At 51.1% G+C, this 21,477-nt stretch overlaps 1 pseudogene; it reads left to right on the top strand.

Annotated features, from left to right (window-relative positions):
• Positions 1-5,786: 5,786 nt before the first annotated feature.
• LOC125091511 (BTB/POZ domain-containing protein 2-like) lies at positions 5,787-7,225 on the top strand (annotated as a pseudogene).
• Positions 7,226-21,477: the final 14,252 nt, after the last annotated feature.

The raw sequence follows: 21,477 nt of genomic DNA, 5'->3' as shown, positions 1-21,477 counted from the left end.
GTCCTCAAGGAGCTCAAGTTTGGTGCACGTGTAAACAACCAGCTATAACACTGCATAAGACAAATTTGAATAAATGCCAAGTAAGGATAACAGTCCCATCAGATGGGGCCCAGGAGAGGAGCCACGCTTACTTTGGAGTAGAAGATCATAGATGGCATCACGAAGGAAGTGGCCTTTGAGCTGGACCTTGCTAGGATAAAAGGTCTCCGTAAGTAGAGAACAAAAGAAAGACGTTCCAGAGGGCAGTACATGACACCTCCAGAGAAAGGCGAGGATGTCCATGATGTTGAGACAAAGGAACCAAGGGGACCGGGCACCAGACAGGTAGTCGGAGACTTCATCTGTCCTGCAGCAACCTGGCATCCTGACTTTTTTTTCCAGGTGAAAGAACTGGAAATGAAATGGCTGTGTGACGTGTTCCCCCTCTTTTTCCCCCCTGAAAGACTTTGGGGGGAAAATTGTAATGAGCAAAGTCTCACAGCTACTAACTCTAATTTAGCAGCAAGACCCTACCCTCCCCGCCCCAATTCTGTCCATACAGGTCATTTATTACACCCAGAGAAATCTTTGTAGTCCCCCACAAAAGTGCAGCTACCTCTGGGGTACAACGCGGCTGCTACTTAACTGTCACGTAACATGACAATCGAGTGTCCTATTAGAGCTAAAATTTAATTGTGAAGACGGGTACCATATTTAACTGCAATCCTGGGGGGAATTTAGGTTGACAGGCTGTAATTACCCAAACTGGAACCTGGCCAGGACACACCTACTCTTTGCCAAAAGAGCTATGGGGGTTTCAAGGACCGCAGGACGCCCGGAGCTGCAGAATCTTTGGGGTGGGCAATCCGCGCTTGCGGCCCCACAGCGCCCCCTAACAGAGCTCAGGGCAAGCGCAGGAGCTCCGGGGAGCCGGCCTTTTCTGAGCACACAGCCCCCCCCCCCCCCCCCCCCCCCCGCTGTGCTTTGCAGCCTACCCCCAAGCCCTTCCCTGCCTCCACCTGGCTCCCATCCATCACGGGTTATCAGAAACTTTCCATTTAAGGTTGCGTGGCTGTGGGTCCTGCAGTCGGATTCTCGCTGGGTCTTATCTGTGTCTGTCTGTCTGGTTGGCCTTCTCGGTGTGTCTCTGCCCAGGTCCTGCTGTTTCTCTCTTATCATGATGGAAGTGCTTGTCCTGATAAAATAATTACCCACCAGAGCACAGTGGTTCTGATCACCAGCTGCTGTTTCTACATAGAGATCAATTAGAGACATCTTTTCGCAGGGGAAGTGGGCTGGTCAGGCCAGTTTACTAAAAATCCCATTAGGAGTCTTACTGTGAAATGCATTATATTCTGGCCTCACAATGCAGTTATTACCAGAAAAAAAAAAAATACAAATTGGGCCAAGAAGAGGTGGAAGTGTGGCTTGCTGATGTCACTGAAGGGTTAAAAGGGAGAAAGTTCTGGGCTGCAAGCAGCAGTGTGAATAAATGTGGTCTTAATTTAAGGTTATGGATTTTTTAAAAAGCCTTGCTTTTTGTCTTCACAAGCCTTGGCATTCATATCAGTTAAAAAATAATTTAGACAGAAAATAAATGTTGGAGCAAACTCAAATTATTATGTGCATTTTAAATAAACCTGTGTTTTCTGCCACAGACATAGCATATGAATAATAACATTAATAGTGATCACAATCATTCGTCAAGTGATGATCTTTTCTCTCCAACCTTCCAGGCCACTGGTTCCTGCCCCTGCTATTTAACACAGCCCAAGGCCCGTGTCCTTCGTGAGGGGGACTGACGATAACAGCCCCCACTCCCTCTGCAGGGGGGAAAGGTAGAAAAACCCAGGGTTCTGGTTCCAGCTCGGCCCTAATTAGCTGGGTGAATGTGGGTAAGTTGCTTCACACTTCTGGCCAGTTGTCAAAGGATGGAATGGTCTCTAAGGATGACCAGTGGAGCCCATGATGTATGAAATCAAAAGCAATACAGGAATGTCGCCTGGGAAAATTTTTTTCCCCTTTTAAAGATGAAAGGTCTGAAAAAAGACAGACTCAAATAGCAACTTCAACAAAGCAATTATTGAATAGAGCACCAGAGAAAGTTAGGTTAAGACTCTTTTTTTTTTTTTAATTTGCCGGACAGTTTTCTGCTGCGTTTCTAAGAGCACACACACATGCATACACACATAGGTACACTTCGGTCAAAGGCAAATCCACGTAAAATGCTCACTTTTCTGCCTCCCTGGAAAGAGGTTTTCACTGATCCACAAAGACAACAACATCATCGGGATATTATGACCTGTTTAATTCTTCTAGTAGTATAAAACTGTCCAGGTACTACCAGCAGAACAATAACAAGTAAGGTCAAACCTTAGGAAGTTGTCATTTCTATAGGCCAAAAAAGAGTTGAGTATAAGAAATTTCTTATGGCTCAAACTAATATTATATATATAGTATATATACATTACATATCAAAAGATATATATGTATTATTATGTTTGTGTACTTATATATGTATTATTATTTATCAAGTGGTATATATATGTATATGATATATAAACCATTATAAATTATATAATAATGATAATATAGCGGAGAGAACTGTGATTCTTCTATATTCTTATTTTTTTTAGTGAATACTTTCTCTGCAAAAGACTGGAACTTTCTTCATATTCCTATCCTAACACTTAGATCGAGATGGCATAAGACTTATTAACAGAACACACTTTGGTACTCCAGGTTACATTTCTAAACATGGGATCAGACCCTGACTTGGTCCCATAAGAATATCCCCAGGCTTTGATGCGCGCAAAGGTGACTCGGAGACACCGCAGGGATGTTGGCTCCCAGCAGAGGTGAAGGGTGCCCCGGGCACTTGGGGATAATGATCCCAGTGGAGCTGGGCCCAGCAAGACCTGTGCACAGCTTCACTCAGAGGTTTGAGTTCGAAATATGTATCGCCGAGGGGAGATGCTTTTTTAGCAGAGTTGAATGGCAATCATTTTTTATTAGTCATTTTAAAAATTAAAAAATACATGTATTATTCTACCCAATAATGATTTCAGGGACAGCAACTGTAATAGAATGTTCCAGGATATTTTCAAGAGAAAGAGATGAGGCCGGTAGTAGGGAAGCTTCCATGAAGGAAGTGAGTGGATTCCAAAATGAATAAGGAAATACTGATTCCAGAGAGAAACAATCGAATTTTGCACTGATTAAAAATTTCACTTCCTTATTTTATGTCCGTAGGTCTTTATCCGTTGTCTCTTCCACTTCCACAAAACAGCCAGAATAACCAGGCCAAGGGCTCCCTAAAAGGCATTTTTCAACAGAGATAACCATAAAGTTACATTGTGAAAAAAAAATCAAGAAATTATGAGAAAGTATAAAAGAAAAAAATAAAAGTCACCTGTAATTCCATCATCAAAAAAGTATGATTGCACAGTGTTTTTACCCATATGCTTTTCTACACATATACATTTTTAAATGCTCAAAAAAATCAAAGCATCCTACACCTTCTGTTTCCAATTTTTTTAATGTAGTGACATCTACATGTCATGGACATCTCTCCATATCAATAGATACAAAGCTATTTGTCTTTTAAAAGGGACTGCCCAGTATTCTGCTGTATGCTTAACCAATCATCTACTGATACACATTTAGATAACTTCCGGTTTTGCTACTATAAACTTCACCGAGACAACCAATCTTAGCGTCCACATCTTTGTTTACTTGTTTGATGACGCCTTAGGATTCTTTCCTACAGGTGGAGTCTGTGAGTCAAAGGACAAGGCATTTGTTCTGCATTGCCAAGTTGCTCTCCAGAAAGGCTGTACCTATTTACAGTCCCATTAGTGGTAAATGTAAATGCCCATTTTCCCTCACTTTGCCTGGGGAGGATCACTAGGTTTAATCTTTGCCTAGCTGACAAATGAAAAAGTATATTTGATAGGTTCAGTCTCACTGGTAATCAAAGAGATATCCAATGAAATTGCTTTCAGTCTTTATACAGAGTTGACTTATATTTCTTATGCTTCTTCTTTTGTGGATTGTCTACTCATGCCTTTTGCCCATTTTCCTATTCGGGTATTCCTCATTTTCTTATTGGTTGAAAGAGCTCTTTATATATTAAAGATACTCTTCTTTCAGTTGCTGTCTATGTAAAAGATGTTTTTATCATTTTTTCACTTGTCCTTTAACTGTTTGGGTTTTTTTCTTTTCAATACCAAAGATTTATGTTTTATGTATTAAAGCAGTTAACTTCTAAGGGTTTCAGTCTTCCAGGTCACTCTAGAAAGGCAACCTATTCATTTGCATTTTATTTTTCTAGCCATACTGAATTACACTATAGTTATAGCTCTCTTTTCCCTCCAAACCACATTTCTTGTTACTTTCCAGAGGTTCTGGAGTAAAAGCATAAGGGACCTTGCAAACCAGAGCAGAGGAAATATGACTATTAATAGTAACACTTGACATTTCTATTTCCCATGTGCTATAGGATCACTAATTAGTAAGCCCAAGGGTCATCCTGGAGGTCATTCACTCACTTTATAGGATACAGTGGCATAGGATAGGGAAGGCTGTGGCATTCATTTGGTGGGCTACACTCTACCTGGCCAAGACCTCAACCCAGGCTCCTGATTCGCCACCTGTGCTCATATGAAGGTAAGGCACTTTCCTCCACATAGGCTGGCAGATCCCCAGAATGTACTCAGATTGTCAGGATGAGTTTTCTGACCAAAACACCATGGCTGTTCCTTCTCCATTCCCAGAAACCAGAAATCATATAACCTAGAGGATGGTTTGCAACCTGGACTTTTCTAACTGTGTTTCCGACCACTGAAGGGATTGTACCACTTTTTAATTCACTGCTAATTTTTTGACAACTGAGATGCTGACTGTGAGAGTTAGGGAAGGCAAAGAAACATGGAGGAAACGAGCTGATGGAAAATAGCTTCTCAGTTGGTGTATGGTGCGCTCCCAAGGCTCCTCATGTGAAACCCATTCACACCATGAAGTTTGATGGGCTTCCTCGTGCTCCAGGCACTGGGCTAGGGGCTGAGAGTCTTGGCACTGAGGCTGAAGTCTGCCCTGCGCTGTTGTTTATGCTATGGACAGTACGGGGCTCTGGGCAGAGCAGGGGAAAGGGTCCTGGAGGGGTGGCCTCTCTGTGGAAATCCAACAGATGCACAGGCATTCATCAAGAAAGGGGAAATCTGTGGGCCTGAGAGAGATGAAGGCAACCTGCAAACTTCTGAAGAGTGGAGTGGGAGGGAAGCCAGGAGAGTTGGATTCAGAGAAGATAAGGGCTTATTGTAGTATTTCTGACATTATCTTTGGAGAAGGATTAGGGATTCTCCCCTCCATCATGTGTCCCAGACCAATAATTTGGTGATAAAATACAATAAAACGGATTAACAAACATGAACAGGCATCCAAAGTACAAACCCCATTTTTTATTATTAGATTCAACAGACAAAAATTCCTCTGCCGGATTGCTATAAAAGTTTCTGTTATTCTTCGTCTCCGTACTTAACCCCCTGGCAGACCAACAACAGTTTGCCTGCGGGTACGGGTCCACAAAGCCTGTATTTTGAGCGACACAGAGGCGGAGGGGCCTGGGAAGAAGGTGGGATCTGCAACAGCAGTGCGGCCAAGGTGTTAAGTCAAGGGCGGTCGCCTAAGGGTCCTTTGTGTGTAGCAACAAATAGGTGGACGCCAAGAGCAATGCCTACGGAGTGGCTGAGACATAAGCCAGACCAAGCGTTTGAGGAGTTCACCAGAGTTCGCTAGGACTACAAAGCATGGAAGGGGAGATGAACTGCGACCCGGAAGCACTCAGGCCCCGCCTGGTAGTCCCGCCCCGACAAGGCGGTGGGAGCGCCCGGGGAGCCAATGCCAATGCGGCGTGTCACAGCCCTGTGCCCTGGGGCCTCTCAGCCGGCAGGCAGGTGGGAGCTGGTGACGAAGGACCCGGGTGGCAGGTGGCGACGCTGCTGTGCGGGCCTCCCCTCCCAAGCGCACTCCGAAGGGCTTGGCCTTCCTCTTCAGCAACGAGGCTCTCTGGGCTGTGCACCTGCGGGCCGGCAAGGACTCCTCTTCCGCGCCATGTTCACAGCCACGGCACAGTGAGTGCCGAGATGCAGCTGTCGGAGGTGGAGCCGGCCGTCTTCCTGGCCCCGCTCCAGTTTCTCTGCTCCCCTGAGGTCATGACCACGCAGCCTACTGCTGAAGAGCACGGGATGCTGGCACTCGAGGCCCACCGTGTGGAGTTCCAGAAGAGCTCCTCCAGGCCCACCACGCTTTCCTACTGCTGACATGCCAGACTCTTCCAAGAACCGCAGCCAGCCGGCCAGTGCCTGAAGGATGCCCGGCCAAAACACAGAGACACCCTCTCTGCCACCGGCTTCACAGACATCGACCTAGACACAATGGTGGCTGGGCTGGGGCTGGACAGCCCGGGCCTTCAGAGGTACACTTGTTCAGTGCCCTAAGCCGCTGGTCCGAGGCCAAGTGTCGGCGACGGCAGCCGCAGGTGATGCCGGAGAACAATCGCGTGGTTCTAGGCAAGGCGTTTGCCCTCATCTGCTTCCCGGCGACGACCCTTGAGGCATCCGCTGCAGAGCCCGTGCAGAAGGGCATCCTCGCGGACCTCGAGGTGGGCAGCCTCTTCCTGTACTTGGCCGTCCATCCTGGGCCACGTGTGAACTTCATCCATCAGCATGGCTCCTGCCCCCACAGGAAGGGGTGTGGCAGCACGAATGGCCTCCAGTGGTGGGCAGAGCCGCTGGGGGTACTCTCCATCAACAAGAGCATTTTCGTGGTTGGCTTTGGGCTCTGTGGCTCCGTGTATGGGGCCGCTGATTACCGTGTGAACATCCAGGTCGTCCACATGGACAGCACCATGGACCAGAATGACCTGGGCTTCAGCTGTGATGGCTCCACCAGTACCTTCTGGATCATGTTCAAGAAGCCGGTGGAGGTGCTGCTCAACTTCAAGCACACAGTGGGTGCCATACGGAAGGGCCATGCCTCTAATGAGGCACCAGAGGCCTGCCCAAGGTGATCCATGAGTCACCCATGACGGAGGGCCAAGACATGCTTTACCTTCTGCTCTGTGGCCAGAAATAACAAAGGCAGGTCCGTGGAGGACAGCCACATCTCAGAGGCCATGTTCTACACCCACGACCCCAGGATCCCAGCATCGTCCAGGGAGGAAGGCCAGGACCCTGAAGTCACCTGATGCAGGTAAGCCACTCCACATTTCGTGCCAAGGCCTGGTGGCCCCTGATTCTGTCTATCTGCTCCCTGCATCAGGAGAGGGTCTCCACATTCTCTGCTGGTGAGCATGGTACCTGTTTAGAGGAGCCAGGAGGTGGCTGGGTGGGGGGTGAGGGCTGTGTGAGGCAGTCCCTCAGGGCTTGGGGTACAGGGCTGGCTTGGTCCCTCCCTAAGGGTCCACCTGGTCCCCAGGTGTGGTGTCCTGCCCACCGTCCTTACATCTCAGTGTCACATGACCCAAGTGCCTGACCATTGGATTTGAATAGGTTTTCATCTCATGTTTGCTTTGTTTAACTGCACATGGCATGACATCTAGGATTTCCATCTGTCTGCTAGGAGTACGGAGGGGGCGTTTCTAGTACATTCGGTTGGTGTCTTGTGTTGTTTTTTTTTTTTTTTTTTCCACTCAGTTCACTGAATGTATTTTGGCCATCCTGAGCCTGGTCCCCAGCATAGCGGCCTGAGCTCTGGAAAGTGGGACACATGTCGGGGATCCAAGCTTCCTTGAAGTCCTGAAGGCCACCTTCCTGCCATGCCCAGGCACACCCAGTGGGCCTCGTGAAGGGTCATACTTGTTTAGCCTGTCTGAACGGGTCCTTCTTGGTCCCTGAGCTGAGCCCATAGACCTCAGTCAGACCCTGTCTGCCTGGGAGGGGCAGTGCTGTGAGCCGGACTTGGTGGCCACTTCCCTGGCTGGCCCTCCCATACGTACTGTAGCCCCACCCCTGGAGCTTTGCAGAGGGGCTGGAGGGCATGGCCTTTCCCCCAACTTTCAAGTCCCTACCCCCTCCCAGCCCTGTGTGTCTCTGCCCCAGGGATTCCATCTGGAACCTGTGTCCTCCCCAAAGCCATGAGAGGTGTGCCTTCACACCATAGCCTCACATTATTTTTTTTAAATAAAGGTAATACACCTGCAAATGAACAAACCAAAACCAAAGATAACCCCATGAACACCTTAAGTTTTATATCAATAAGCGTCATCCTGTTTACACCAAAATTAACAAAATTTAACCAAAAAAATCTGTGTGTTGGCATGGAATAAAGACACACAGTAAGGGGGTAAGTGTGTGGTAGAGGAGAAAACATTTTGGTCTGAAAGTCCAGAGGCCTAGATGATCAAGTGAGGCCAGGCAGTCTTAACCTGTGTGACCTTGAGCAAGTCATTCACCCCCTCTGCACCTCAGTTTCCCTCTCTGCCAAATGAGGGGATTGTTCAAAACCTCTTCTGCGGGTTTACCTCCTGCTTTGGCGTTCTGCGACTTCACTGTTAAGTGATCACTGTAAATATGTAAATACTCTTCAAAATAGGGCAGCTTCTTCCGAGTCACCAAATTCTGTGGATCTGGCTGTGCATCGCCAAGAGCTCCTCCATCGCCTGCAGACGGGCGCCAGCAGAAAGCGCCTCAATTGGTTACAACTCGTAAGATAAACCTGCCTGCCCCCCAGATTTTGAACCAAGAACATGTGCCAAGACCCTCCACGTTCACAGTGTTGCTAGAGGACCCATTTCAGGGGCCAGCTGGAAGAGAGAGGCAAGGACCTGAGGGCATCGTGGAGCTGGTCTGGGCTTTGTCGGGTGAAATTATGGTTTCGGGGAAAGCTGGGCAGGAGTCAGGGAGACTCTGCAGGGGGGTGATTTTTCCTTCTTTGCCCCAATCCCTCTAAAGTGAAGGGATCATTGGCCCAATCGTTGGTCCTCATCCCTGTTCTTTCTTTAGCTAAGAAACGGACTTGGTGTTCTGTCTTTTACAGTCTCTGATAGCCCAGCATCCCAAATTCAGCAAATCGTGAAGTGTCTCGGGAACTCTTTCTCGCATCCATCATGTATTATCTTTGAACTTGATTCCTAGCTTTATAGACCTCCCTATGGCTGTGTTCCACGTTTCCTTCAGGACAGAGTTAACAGAGGCACAGCGCCGTCAGAGACAAAGAGGCTGGGGCACACTCGCACTGTTGGGTCAGAGCAGAAGGAAGGGGCTTAGGGGGGCCAGATAAACGGGGAGCTGCCCAGCGCTCCCTGGAGAGTGGCTCCCGGCTACTGGGCAGGGTCCCGCCGGTCCCCTTTTAGCTTGCCGTTGCTCTTGGCCCATCAAGTGCCACCGGAACAAGCCATTTGGGTGGTTGCGGCCACATCTGGCTGAAGTGCCCAGCTGTTGCTCTAGCCTCTCCTTGCTTTTCAGTCTCCGTCATGTGGACTCATTACAGCTGTGATCGTTGCTGATGACATTAATGCGCTGTGCCGCTTCGGCGTCGCACGTGCCATCTGCTCCTATCAGCCCTGTGGGGTAAGTGGGAGGTAATTGTTTCCCATCGGTAGTCCATTTTCTCAGATAAAGGATGCGAGATTCAAAAAATAAACATCCACTCTGAGTCATGGTGACGAGGCCAGTGTGGATCTGGGGGCAGCCATCCCATCTACCTTGAGTAGTGGGTGAGCCTGTTTTCCCGGTAATTCAAGTTGAAGGGCAATTTGATTCATTAACAGTGGCTCCAGGAGAGGAGGAGGTGCAGGGAGAGTGGAGAGGCAAAGAAAAAATAAAAAAAATCCCCGAGAGTTCTTATATACCAGCAGGGTCAGCGCAGAGAGGAGGGGAGGGCTGGCGCAAGAAATTGGTGATTCATCAGCGAGGGCTCGCTGGTGGATGGCGATGAAAGGTAAGCGCGGTATAGTTTCAGTGCGGGCTCCCGCTCCATGGCCCCACGCTCCGGCTTTGGCTTCCTGCTGAGAAACACGGGTTCTAGACTGGAGCTGGGGATGCAGATTGCCAGGAACAGGGCTCAGAAGGGAGCGGGCGGCGGGGGGGCAAACCAAGAGGGCGGGACAAGGCATTGCCAGTGAGGATCTGAGAGACCAGCTCACAGACGTGACTGGGAAAGAAACATGACTGAGCCGCAGCCTCCAAGTCCCCCAAGATGACCGGTCGGGTTTCCTTGCTCGCCTCTTCTCTTTCTTTTCTTTCTGTTCTTGATTTCAAGGAAATTGCATCCTGCAGTTCACCCCTAACCTGTTAAGCAGGCCACACGGCACCCTTGATTTGACTTGTGCCTCCCCTCCAAGCTCAGCCCCATGTACATCAGGCATTCCTTCAGCAAATGCGTACCGAGCTCCCAGTACCTCTCTGCCCTGGGGGGCTGGCGCCGATTTCTCCTATCTGTCATGACAGTCACACGAGAGCACGTGCAGCCCAGGCCAGAGGCAGCAAAGGCCCTTGGTGCTCAACGAGGCTGGCAGGAAGCTCATCCCTGCTTTCACACACGCCGGCTGTGTTCCCGAACACCCCTTTATCCGGGAGGCCTTCTTGGGTCTCCTCCCCCGGCCTGCCTGCTGCCTGCATCTCCTGCTAGTCCCCACCTGCCACCGGGAAATGTACCCTCCCCGGGTGGATGGGGTGGGGGCAGGGCACTCCCCCCCAGCGCCCCTTGGGACAGCTGAGGCCCCCGAGGGGTCGCACTTGGGGCTCCTTCCTGCCAACCCAGAGCTCCAAAGCAAGGAGCAGGAGATTCCTTTACACCAGGCTTGCTCCAATCGCAGCCAGTCCCGCTAATTGATTCATGTTATTTTATTTTCTGTACTGGTGGTTAGGGCCTCGAGCAATTTTATGCAAATTTATGAACCTTATGCAAATGAGGGCATCCCTAGACTAATTGCACACAAAATGGAAGCTTTGTGGGTACCTCCCCCATTCCAGTGTGCCCTGACTCCTCCTCATTCCTTAAATTACTCCCCAACTCCCCCATGCCCACAAGCCCCTAAGATCAGCAGCCTCCCCACCTCTACCAGCCTTCCTGCCTGCGGGCTTCTCAGTGGCCATGTTGGAATGTCTGAGGGACAGCATCTGCTCTGCTTGCTAGGGCTGGTGGCTGCTGATGTCCCGGCAAACCCTAGCCTTGGGGGACACTCCTCTCAGCTTGTTTTTATTTTATGCTGTTTGAATCCCATCCAGCTTCCTCTCCCAATCCTCCCAGGACAGGTAAGACCAGCCTACTACAGCCTAGAGCCTGCCTGAGGCTCATTGACCTGGCAGGATGTGGCCCCTTTGGGTAAAGGCAGGGCTGTATGTGGCCCTCCCATTTCCAGGGGGCCCTGTCCCCAGTCTGAGGCCCATTCCTGGTCCAAACACGCTGACAAGTGATGCTCAGGAAGGTGCCATCTTGGGTGGGGTTTCCTAGAAGCTGTGCCTGAGGCAGGAACTTAGGTGCGAGTGACTTGTCGAGGCAGGGCTCTTGGGAGAAGCCCACGAGGGAAGCAGCATAGGGCAGGGGGAAAGCTGAGCAGATGTGGGTTCTGCTAAAGTCTGGACTCAGCAGGGAGCTTGGGAGGTGTCCACCTTGAGGCAAGGGAGTGGGTTTCTGTACCCACCCTCCAGCCCCTGCCCCTTCTACAGACATTGGCTGCCAATAGCCCTAGGGGACCCAGGGTGGGGGGCGGTAATCCACCAGGCATTCTGGGGCAAGAAGACTCCCGTCAGACAACACCAAGCAGGTGGGGGATGCGTGACCAGCCCAGGTAGGGACCAACAATATTTCCTGCTGGCATTAAATGAAACGCCGGGTCACGCAAGCCCTGAGATGAAGGCCTTTCCATTTCTTTTATTTGTTTGTTTAACCTAATTTAATTTTAACATCCCTGTAAAGCAAGCCATTTGAATCATACCCATATTATAAATATGCTCGTGCTCAGCGCAGGTTGCCATGTGCTTCCAACATCATATGACCAGTAAACCTCCCAGATGGAGGAGGGGTTTGAACTTGGACTGACTTCCCCTGCGAGCCTGTCCTGTCTGGCAATGGGCCAGGACTTTTGTCTCCAGCCACTTAGATGTGCAAGGTCAGGATATGCCACTTCGAGACTCTAATTTACCTAGCTTTTCTCAAGAGCCCTCTTTCCCTTATTTTCCCTTTTGTGTGGCTTCTTTTTACAAATTCCTTCAGATGATGATGTGTGTGTGTGTTTTCAGGGAGGCAGGCATAGAGGACAGGAACAGAGCCTAAGATTTCCTGTCTTCTTAACCCTTCCTTCCTGCCCCTTCCTCTCCCCCTCTATCCCATCCTGCCGTCCCCCACCTTCAGTCCCATCTTGGCCTCCTCCCTGCACCTTCCTATCCTCCTCCTTCCTTCCTCTCCCTTCCCCCCATTTCACACCTCTGCTTCCTGGCCCATCCCCCTTTCCTTCTTTCCCAGCTTACACCTTTCCCTCCCCTCTGCTTTCTTCCTCTCCCTCCAGCTGTAACCCATCACCTGCCCTCCCGTTTATCTCCTCCCTCTTCCTGTTCCCTTCCTTCCTTGCCACCTCCCTCACCCTCCACCTGAGCCTTCAGGTAAGCGGAGGTCTGACCCTCTTGGCTGGGACATCTAAGCAGGCAGCCCCTCCTCCGTGGCCCTGTGGGGTGGGGGCAGCTGGAAGGGAGGCCCCCTGCGGACCTACAGGTGTACCTGATCCTTCTCCCGCTGGGCTGAGTGTAGGTCTCACTTGGAGGAAGGTGCGGAGGAGGAGCTGGGTGGGAGAAGAGGGCCGCTGGAAGGGATCAGCTTATCTCCCTCGACTCAGGGACCAGCCCGCGTCCAGGCAGCTCCGCCAGAGAATGGCTAAGAGAGGAACGCACAACGGATCCTCGGAACCATGTGGCTGCGAGAAGGTAAAAGTAAACTGTGATGAAAGACATTGCCTGTCGGCCCCGTACGTGCTGCCCTTTGGGCCTTTGCACAGATTGCAAGTTCATGATTGACCCACCTTTCTCCAGAGAGGTGCTCTCCTTGCAGACCAGCTGGCCAAGGAGTATACACGCCATCCGAGCCGGCATCAGCAGTAGCTCTTACCATGTGTCTGGTGTGGTGCTAAGTGTTCCCATTTTACAGATGAGGAAACAGAGGCACGCGAAAGTTAAGTCACACAGCTGGTAAGTGGTAGAGCCAGGGTTCGAACGTGGGAAGTCTGACTGCATGGTCTGGGCTGTTAAGCAGTGTTCCAACGACTTCTCCTCACCGAGTGTTTGGCTATTCAGGATGCCCCGTAGGTGCAGAGAATGGGAGAGAGAACACTCTGGAACTCCTTTCTCCAGATGGCAGCCAAGGAGGCAGTGCCATTTCTCTGGAGCAGGTGGCCACAAAGCCAGGAGTGATTCTGGATTCTGGAACTATCAGAAACCTGTTTCCGCAGGAGCAGAGTGGGGGGTGGGGCAGGAATCTGCGGTTTCTTCTCCAGTGGGAGGGTCTGCCTGGGAGCTGTCCCGCATCACTGCAGGAACCTTATACACTGCCCTCCCCAACTCTTCTGTCCCTGTGGGGGACACTTGCCACTTGTTGCGCTCATGCCTAGGGAATGGAACAACCGGAATGAGTCACGGAGGGCACAGCTTTGCTGTAAAGGAAGGAAGCACGTGACCAGGTGTCCTAAGTAGTCCCCTATGAATGGGGCCAAGAACTCACCCCTTCCAAAATCCCTTCTAATTTAGGCCTCTGTGAAAGAGTGGTCATTTGTTGAGGCCCTTCCTCGGTTCTAGGCTCTTTACAAATGTCATCGCACATCTACGAACCAAGTATCGTTACCCCCACTTTAGAGAGAGGAAAACTGAGACTTGCAGAGGCTAAGTGACCTCCCGACCTGAGGCCACCTGATCCCCACACCTGTGCTTTCCCCAGTGGCGTCTCCCTGCCAGGATTAGAGGGGAGCTGTGCAGTCCACCTGCCAGTGCTCCCCACTCTGTTTTGCCCACCACCCTCTTCCCTGCCCTGCCCTCCTCCTCCTGTCTCCTCTCCTCTTTCTCCCATTCCCCACTGGCAGGTCCACCTACCATCACCCCCCACCCCAGCTCAAGCCAGAAGGGGGAGCAGTTGTGGTGGCAGAAGGAATGGCCTTCATCCTTTCCTTGCACTGTCGCTCCGGGTCCTGACTCCTGACTCAATTACAGTTACTCCAGTGGTAAAAGAATTAAAATCTAAAGCTAGAGGGATCACAGGGCTGAGGTCATGGCCAGATGTGTGTGTGTGCGTGCATGCACATGGGTGCCTGTGGGAGTGTGAAGGAGGGAGTGTCTGGGTGTGGGTGTGGGTGATGCCCACGTGCGCGCGCTCAGCAGTGTCTATGGCGGGGAGCAGAGTCGCTTTTAGCAGAGCAGGAGAGGGGTTTTTGTGCAGGCTCAGTTGGCACTGGGTTCTCCAGCAGGAGCCAGATAGCAGGGCAGCCAAGTGCTGGGTGACCCCAGCTTCACCAGCCCCATCCTGCACCTGCCTCTGGGTGGCCTTCCTGGTAGAGGTGTATTGTGTCTGCTTGGAGTGTCACAAGGGGGCCGGCTGACAAAGAAGGCTGGGACTGGGGAACCTCATGGCAGTTCTGGGGAGCAGGAGGGAGAGGGAAGCCCTTTTGACCACGGAATGGTGAGGAAGGGCAGATTTCCCCACCCCTCTCCAGGGCAGGCACCTTTGACTTGTGGGACCTCAGGAGGGGAAGGGAGGATCTGGGAGGGGTAGTAGGGGTACCTGGAGGGGCAGCTTAAGTCAGAAATGAAGGCTCTGGCTAGGACCTCCCAGCCAGTTGCCTCAGCACGAAAATGAGGAAGGAACGGGGGAGGAGGGGACAGGCTGTCATGTCCTGGAAAGACCCAGATTGCATAAAGTCTTGTTCCCAAAGGCCTGGGGAGCCCTCCGTGTGTGGTCCTGTGCCCCACACCCACACCCCTGCCCCTGCCAAACAGGCTGGACCTCACCGCCCTCTCATTATGAGGGCTGCCATTGACCATGCAGCCAAGGGGGAGGTGCACTCGCTCTCGCTCGCTCTCTCTCTCTCTCTCTCTCTCACTGGAGTGCTGAGAGACCATCAGGCTCTCTGACAGCACAGGTCTGTGCTAAGAACAAATGGCTTCTGATGGGTAACGGGCCAGCAAGTGGCAAAACGACTCTCTCTCGGGTGCAGTCTTGGGGACTATGGATGCGTGCTTGCCAAAGGGCATAGACTGACCCCTCATTCCAGCGGCCATGCACCCCAGTGTCTACATCTGTGCCCCACTACGGCACAGGTGCTGCACTTATTAGGGTAAGTATGATAACAAGGTGACTGAGTGGCCTCTGCACGTCCTGTTGTCGGGAAGACCAAAGTCCCATCTGTGTGTGAGATTTCTGATCATTCCCTGGAAATTGGAGCCTCTCTGGAGTTCCTCACGTCTGGGGGTTGGGGGGCTGGCGGAAGTGCCAGCTGAGCCTTTGTCCCAGCTGCTTCTGACCCATGAAGGCTTGCTTTGCTAGAAGGAAACCTGTGCTGCCCTGTTCAGAGTTTTCTTTCAGGTGGGGTCCCCTCAGTCCCCATTTACAGGAAAGATGAGGGGCAGGTCTTCACAGAGAGCACTCTCTGAATCCTACCCCTCAGCCAACTTGGTATCCCTCAGACAAGGCCTGAGTCAGCCCGGCCGGGGCCCGCCTCCTGGAGGCCCCTTTGAACTCCAGTTCCTGAGCAGATTTATAATGAAATTCAAACGAGATCGAGGTGATCCAGGGTGAATGAGGCTGCTCCTTGTCCCGCCTTTCTCTGCAGACGGCTGTGGACTGCAGATGTCAACCTGCTTCAAGAACTGTCTTTCAAAGTGGAGTTTGGTAGGACAGAGTGGACAGGTGCAAGGACATAGGCCAGGATGGCCATGGGATTCACCCCTGCTGCCCACGTGAGCCCCAGGGCTGCCATTCCTCAGCTAGAAGAGAATAGAGTCAAGGGGCTTTGGGACCCGATCTGAACACCTGTGTGACTTTCCATCTTTAGGAGGCTTCTGGAGCGGGATCACTGTTGCTGTGCGCAGGCACACACCCCAGGCGTGAACCACCAGGCCCATTCCAGCCACCGTTTGGGGGAACCAAACTCAGCACAGTGGGAGGGGATAGGCTTCATTGCCGCTTCTGACTGTGGATCTGTGCTGGTCGGAGGTGGGGGCAGTGGGGAGGCGTCCACTCGGAACTGTCCCAGCAGGAAAGGACCAAAAGCCTTGCGCTTTCTGCCCCAGGGCTGGGCATGCTTCCTGCCTCAGCAGGCAGGCACTGCCGGGTGGCCAGGCCTAGACTCGGGCTGACAGCGCTGTGGAACACTGGCCCCCGGTCTGCGGGATTCCAGCAAGGTGCCATTTCCATATTCTCTGGCAATAACTAATTAGCGATTATAAAGCTCTTTGAAATATGAAGTGCTGCATGATAATATCTGTAATGAGCCTGATTTTTTCCCTCTTGCATGCAAGGGGTGGGGGGGAGGAGAAGAGGTTTTACACCCATTAAGGGGGAGTTGGGCTGCTTCCCTTCCCCGAGGGGCATCAGAGTCCCGGGCTGATCGAGTGGTCCTGGGGAGGGGGCATCACTTTGACTCCCACCCTTCTCCACTATTCTACCCCCCCCTGCCCCCATCTGCTCTGCTTACCAGCTTCTGAAGTCCCCTCCTCTGGGTGAGAGCAGGAGGGGGTGCTGAAGATGATGGATGGAAAGGGGAGAAGAGAAAGGTGGAGTTAGGGTGAGGAGAAGGAGCGGGGCTCGTGGTCTCCTTAATGTGATTTAGAATTTCATATTAATATATCACCTCAGAAAAAAATTAATGAGAAACGTGAAGAAAATAGGATAATGAATATGATAATATATGGGGAGTGCTTTGGGCTTCTTGGAACAAAGGTGCAAGGAATTATTGCTGTGATTTTTCTCACGGTGCATATATATTTTTATTAAACTCTAAAAAAAATGCCAGTAGATTCACTTCTTTGCAAGGTATTAACGCCCCGCAGAGGAGTCGTTCTTCAATTAGTTTCCTGAGCCTCGGCCCACCTCTTGGCTGTTTTCTCGTCACTCTTCTGGAGACTTCCAGCTTAAGGGACAGGGGGAGTAGATGAGGATGCTCAGTATCTTTGCCCCGAGTGTCTCGTGCACACGTGCCTAGGGAGAGGGCCACCTGAGCAACTGGGGCTCAGAAGGGCCAGCAGGGAGTTGAACGCAGACCAGAACTAGAAGGCAGAGCCCTGGCTGGATGACTGCTCGAGGTAGCCAGAGGGAAAGGACCTCATACTTAGGTTCACTCTCCTGGCCTTTCTCCCCAGCCAAGGGTCTACTTAGGTCAGACCTCTTTTCAATGATTTAAACATAATTGAATATAAGTTCCCAGTTGGAAGGGACTTTGTGGGACTACCTTGCCAAGGGACTGCAGAGGCCAGAATGAAGCCGAGAACCATGTCTTTCTCAATTTCTCACTTTCCTGTACGAGTGGTTCTCAGACCGTGGCCCAGCTATATGATAGGCTAGGAATACCCTTCCTGCCCTCATGGTCTTGAGAGTCAATGTTGGGGGGGGGGTCAGAAGTCCAATAAACACACAAATATTTAACTACTATGGCATTACAAAGGAACAGAGCAGGAGGCAAAGAAGATACAAAAGGGACACAATTTAGATGGGACTGTCCCTTTCCAGGTGCAAACATGCAGCTGAGGAATGAAGGATGCGGAATCTTCTGATGGGGGATGGGGAGGGGATTTTGAGTAAAAGAAATAGCAGATGCAAAAGGCCTGAAGCAGGAAAGGGTTTGGCTCCTTACATAGCCAGGGCAGGGATGGTGGGAGTTGGGCGCAGAGCCCCGAGGGCTGTGCCAAGGAATTTGGATTTTATGCACAGTGTAGTAGGAAGCCACCAGAAAGTTTTAGGGAGAAGAGTGACAGTGGTTGCTCTGGCTGCAGTATGGAGGGCGGGTTGTTGGGGCCCGAGTGAGTAGTGTTAGGGACTATGGCTCTGTCCTGGTGAGAGATGATGGTGGCTGGGACCAACCAGGTGTTGTCATGAGGGGGACAACTGCTGACAGGTTCCAGAGAGACTTTGCAGCAGAGGCGATAGCACTTGGTTGGTTGGAAGTGAGCAGCTTTAGTTCCTTAGTTTCTGGCTAGAACAGCTCAGTAGAGGGAGGTGCAGTACAGGAGAGTGGCCGCGGGATGCTCGAGGAGGAACAGAGGTGAGTGGTGCTCAGTAAAGCTTAATTCCCCCTCCTGTTGGCTAAATGCCTGTTACACTGAGGTCCTGACGCATCTCAGGGGCCATTGCAAAGAATCCAGGCAGCAAAGAATTGGAATCAGGAGGACCTCACTAAGGCACAGCGAATGAGAAGCAAAAGGACAAGGGGAAAGAGGAGCAGAAGAATGAAGCAAGACAGATGGTGTAACAAATCTACAAGAGCTGATAGCCGTCAAGTCCTCCGCATAGGCATGTGCTATTCTAAGCATTTGGTATGTATTATCTTATTTCTTCCTGACAGTGGTTCTATGAAGCACAGAACATTGTTATCCTTATTTTACATACAAGCAAGAGGAGGACCAGAGAGGTTCTCTAACTTGAGCGGGGTTGCAGAGCCAGGAAGTGGAGCAGCAGCCCGGCTTTGACCCAGGCAGTATAATTCTAGAGCATGAGCTCCCACACATGATGCCTCTGTGCCTGTCATAATAGCAGGTGACGCTAAACAGCCAGCTACCACGAGACCAGCTTCACACACCCCTCTCGTAAGCCTCCTTTCGCCAGTGTGGAGCTTGATGGCTCAGAGGTTCAACAGCTTTCCCAAGGTCACTCATTTTAGAAAATGGCCAAGCCAGAGTCCAAACACAAGTCTGCCTGACTCCCGGGGCCCTGATGTAACCACCATACTGAGCCTTTCCCCAGAGGCATTCAGACTGTCTTCAAGAGTAAGGAGATAAACCAAGTTTGCTAGATTTCACCCCAAAGGCCAGATCTTATGCCTGTGATAGTAACAGAGACATGCCAAACGTCCCCGCCCCGCCTCTGCCACCCCCCATGTTCCTCGATGTGCTCTCAGAGTCTCCTAGGAGCTCAAGTGTTCATTCCTCGTCCATCTCTCCCTTCCTGGATGTAGCCAAACTGCCAGCTTTTCTTAGGACTCAGCCATGTGCACAGTTCTGCTCTAGGTTTTATGGTTCAAAGCAAATTTAACACTGTGTCCCCGACCCTGGGAGTTTTACAGCGTAGTTGGAGAATATTAAGGACAGGTACATAGCTCTTTTTGGCCGCCTGGGCACCTTCACCTCGTGTTTCTACCATGGACCCTTCCCAGGCTTAGCATATGGGCCTTTTCACAGTTGAGGACAATTCTGCTGCCAACCACCTGAACTTGGAAGAGGATCCTGAGCCCCAGAAGGGAAGAGTCTGGCTGACACCTTAATTGTAGCCTTACAGAAATTCAGCAGAGGCCCCACTTAAGCTGTGCTCAGACTCCTGCCCCACAGACATGGTGTGGAACGTACGTGGTTGCAAACCACCATGTGTCTGGTCATCTGTTGTGCAGCACGGGAAACCCACTCTGATGGCTACACTATATCCCAGCTCACACTCTCCCCCATAGCGTGACCTTGACATTCCTCCCATCAAGACGTGGAGTCTAATTCTCCTGACCCGGAGTCCAGATGGGCTTGTGACTCCTTTGACCACAGAGGACCGTGGAAGTGACACAGATTGCCAAAGCTGGGTCATGAAAGGCCACACAGCTTCTGCCTTGTCCCTGGATCACTTGCACTTGGAGCCCGAGCTGCCATGTAGGCATCCTGACACCCCCGAGGCTGCCACGCCGGGAGGCTGCCTATGGCTCTCTCTTATTGGCTTATCCAAGTCTTCAGGTTAGCTCAGCCTAGACTCTGGATGTGTGACGGAACAAACCTGCAGATGATCCCAGCCTCCAGCCCCTGAGTCACTCCCAGACTTCTGGTTCTTTCCAGGGGACTTTCTAGACATCATGGGCAAGACGAGCCATCCCCACTGTGCCCTAAGTAAGTGCCTGGCACACAGAATCCCTGAACTTAATGAAACAGTTTCTGTTTTACATTACTAAATTGGGAGGAGTTTGTTACCTAACAATAGTTACCAGAAAACATGGCTAAACTCCAAATCCAGGGGTCGGGGGAGGAAGTAAACTCTGCCTACGCCCGTGTGAAATCCTGCAAATTCACAGGGTGAAGGGCATGAACGTCATCATCTTAATATAGCGAGGGCCAGAAGGATTAGGAGCAGTACCACAGGCTATCATATAGCTTTCGATCTCGTTATGTTAAAGATTCAGCTGAGGCCCAGAGAGGGCTCTTGCTTTACCCATAATCACACAGCCTCAGTGTCAAGTCTTCAGACTCAACCCCGGTGGGAATCCAAGATTGTCCCTCTCTGTGCATCTGTCGCACCCCGAGCTGGAACTGGATGAACAAACTTGACCTGACAATTACCTTCCCAGCAAAAGGAGGAACCCAGTGCATGGAGACCCGGAAGGGTGTCCTTCACTTTTAAAAACCCTGGGCCGGTACCTGTTGTAAATGGCCGCCCGGTATCAATGTTTATTGGACTTTGTATCCTATGAGTCTGTTTTGTGGCTGCGCACCCATGATGGGTCACTGATTTTTTTTTTTTGAAGATTATAAATGTAACATGCAAAAATCATATTTGTTACATTTATACATATTTATACCATGCATTTGCAGTATATAGAGGCACTCAGAGTATATATTATTTATAAGCGTTGCTGCACGGCTCAGGTTGGTTAGAAAGGCTCAGAGTAAGAGTGTGTTTGTAAAGTGCTCCGGGGTCCTCTGGGATGACGGCAGCTATGTAAGCTCAAGTCATTATCATTAAACTAAACTGCCTTCCTCCGATTACTGACAGCAGCGGAGAGGATCTCCCGCCTCCCCTGCCCCAGTGCGCGGCCTGGTAATGCTGGGATAATATAAAGATAATATTACTGTAATAAGTGCTTTGCAGCATTTATGCCTTTATTAGCAGCGGCCATATTGTAAGTAAGGGACAGGCCCACAGATGTGCCAAGGGGATGCTGCCCAGGGTGGAACTCAGGGAGACGAGCAGAGTCCTGGGTCCAAGCGAAATGTAGGGGCAATGTAGCATGAGGTCAGATTCTCCCTCCTCATCCCCACCTGCAGTGCCTGTTTCCAATTTCAATCGGTTTCTGAAAATGCTGTTGAGCCCAGCTGGGTCTGGGGTCAGGTGGGGTGTAAATGAGACATGGCGCAGGGTGTGGGGGGAGGAGCAGCTTCTGGAACCTTAGCCCCAGGGATACCCCAGTGCATTTGAAGTGGCCTCCAAGCCCCCGGGGAGGCCCCAAATTGCAGAGGCCCTCACTTTGATCAGTGTGTAACAGAGACGGCCACAAAAGCCAGGGGCTTCCCAGGGTGAAATTAATCCCCATGGGTGAATGGCCTCATTCGTTGTCCCCAT

This window comes from Lutra lutra, chromosome X, assembly GCF_902655055.1.
Source record: "Lutra lutra chromosome X, mLutLut1.2, whole genome shotgun sequence".
NCBI classification, from domain to species: domain Eukaryota; kingdom Metazoa; phylum Chordata; class Mammalia; order Carnivora; family Mustelidae; genus Lutra; species Lutra lutra.
Note: the sequence above shows the minus strand (reverse complement) of the source record. Positions and strands in the feature narration are given on the sequence as shown.